The sequence below is a fragment of the Aplysia californica genome, unplaced genomic scaffold (assembly GCF_000002075.1).
Source record: "Aplysia californica isolate F4 #8 unplaced genomic scaffold, AplCal3.0 scaffold00487, whole genome shotgun sequence".
Taxonomy (NCBI): domain Eukaryota; kingdom Metazoa; phylum Mollusca; class Gastropoda; order Aplysiida; family Aplysiidae; genus Aplysia; species Aplysia californica.
In genome coordinates, this window is record NW_004797757.1 from 537,526 (window position 1) to 539,674 (window position 2,149).

Here is a 2,149-nt window from a genome sequence, read left to right on the forward strand (position 1 = left end):
GGGGTCAGGGTGCAAGAAGAATCAAAGAAAATCGATACGGTGGATCTTGGAATACAGAAAAAGAAGAACATTTATAAGAAGATCTATAATATCCAGATTGCATCTTCGCGGAGCGCCAAAGTAGAGTCCAGTGTTCGCTGTGCACTGTCCGTGAGGGAACAGAATAAGCCTGTCTCTGTTCTATCTTCTCAGCGTCCACGGAATCGTGATAAAATCAGAAGTTAGCTCTGTACACCAAAAAACGTCATGGCCGATCATTTCCATTTTTGTCCTTCCTTTCTTTTTCTTTGAATTTATATTATTGTTGTTGTTGTATCTGTTCATAACGTTTATATATTTTTGTCTTGAATTTCTCTGCTCATTTATTAGTTATTTATGTGGTGTTCCTTTTAAGGTGTTGTTGTGATCGCGGTCGGTTGAGGCAGAGAAGGAGTAGATCAGAACAAATGACAAGGAATGAAGAAACTCTCTCTCTCTCTCTCTCTCTCTCTCTCTCTCTCTCTCTCTCTCTCTCTCTCAGATAAGCTCGCTCATAATTTTAATACAGAATGGCGTAACAAATAACGCAACAACACACTAAACTTGCGAGCACGATGGAAGAAGGAAGAGGCAGCCAGCCAGCCAGCCCCGGGGGCGGCGGCAATGCTCAGTGCTCAGTGAATGCTCAATGCCAGGACAGCGGCCAAAACTTACAAGTTGACGAAGAGCCAGGTCATATGCCGAGCTTCTCCCGCTGTCTGCATGGCGAGTTCTCGAGTTCACAACGAACGCCCCCAGACTTTCCCTCTCTCACGAATTAGATCTAGCAGGCCCTCCTCCTGGCCTGGGCCCAGCACAACAGACGCACATGCACGCACTCCCACGTCGCGGATTCACAACCACCCTCTTCTCTTCCTCTTGATTTGAAAGGAATCCGAGGGACACAGCTGAGTTCCAAGCATGTATTAAAATATTAGCTTCTAAAGCGATTTTTCGGGGTAGGTAAGCATTTGCCGTCTGAAGACCTTTAGCTGTGTTCAATCTGCGTACATAACGCGTTTATTATCTTAAATAATTAATAAAGACAAGGTATCACTATTTTTAAAGTGTTAGCCAGGCACTTCCACAGTACTAAAAAAAAGCATCTTTGAATATGATCAGGAATTTGAAACAATTTGCCCCAACGGAATAAAGCTCAAGCGAAAATAGAAATGCATTACTAGATCTATATCCCCATAAATATTTTAAAAATGTAGGTGTTTTTACACCCCCGTCGACACAGTTTAGATCATTTGGGAGGTGGGCTTCCGACCTTGCCTAACAGGACCGGGCTGAGAAGGATACACAATATTCCAGCAGAATCATCGAGATACTCCATAAAAATTTATCTTCGGTTCGGAATCAAAACCCGGGTCTCCTGCGTGCAACAGCGAAACAACTAACCGCTACACCATAGACGACGGTATTACTTTATCAACAACACATTGCATGAATTTCTAACCAAATATCTCACTGCCTTAACGGGTTTGGTCAAAGAGAAATGCCCCTTCAAAACTGAATACAAAGAAAGGAAATTTGAAGGAGGTTAACACGATAGGCCTGCAGGGAGAAAAATGAAAATCGCAACACCCCCTTTGGATTTCTGAGAAAACGAAACGCTCCTTAATACTGATGAATGGCTAAAAACGAGCGAGCACGCGCGTGAGAACAACAATAAGGCGAGGCTAGGCGTCAAGGCCACCAACTTCAGAATGTAAGCACGACGCACAACAACACACATTTCGCAATGATGCATAGCATCCCCGCAGTCATATCTACACAGCAGCAGCTCCCAGTATGAAGGCAACTCTGTGGGCACAACACACATACACACCACACACACGAAATGCCTGCCTGCTGAGTGAGCCGAATACAAGAGAAGAAATCTACACAGACCACTGACCAGCTCGGCGACTTCCTCTCCCCCCTTAGTCCCGTCAGTCAGTCAGTCCACTCACAGGCGCGTGCACGAGCCGAGGCCTACATCTATCACACCCCTGACCTCTGAACCCTCCTCCACCTTTTCATCTCTCATCTACCTGGCGCGCGTGCTGCTGGCTGTGGAGCGCAAGAACAGCAGGGCGTACGTCTATGGGGTGTTGTTCTACACCAGGTGATATAGGAGGTGTGA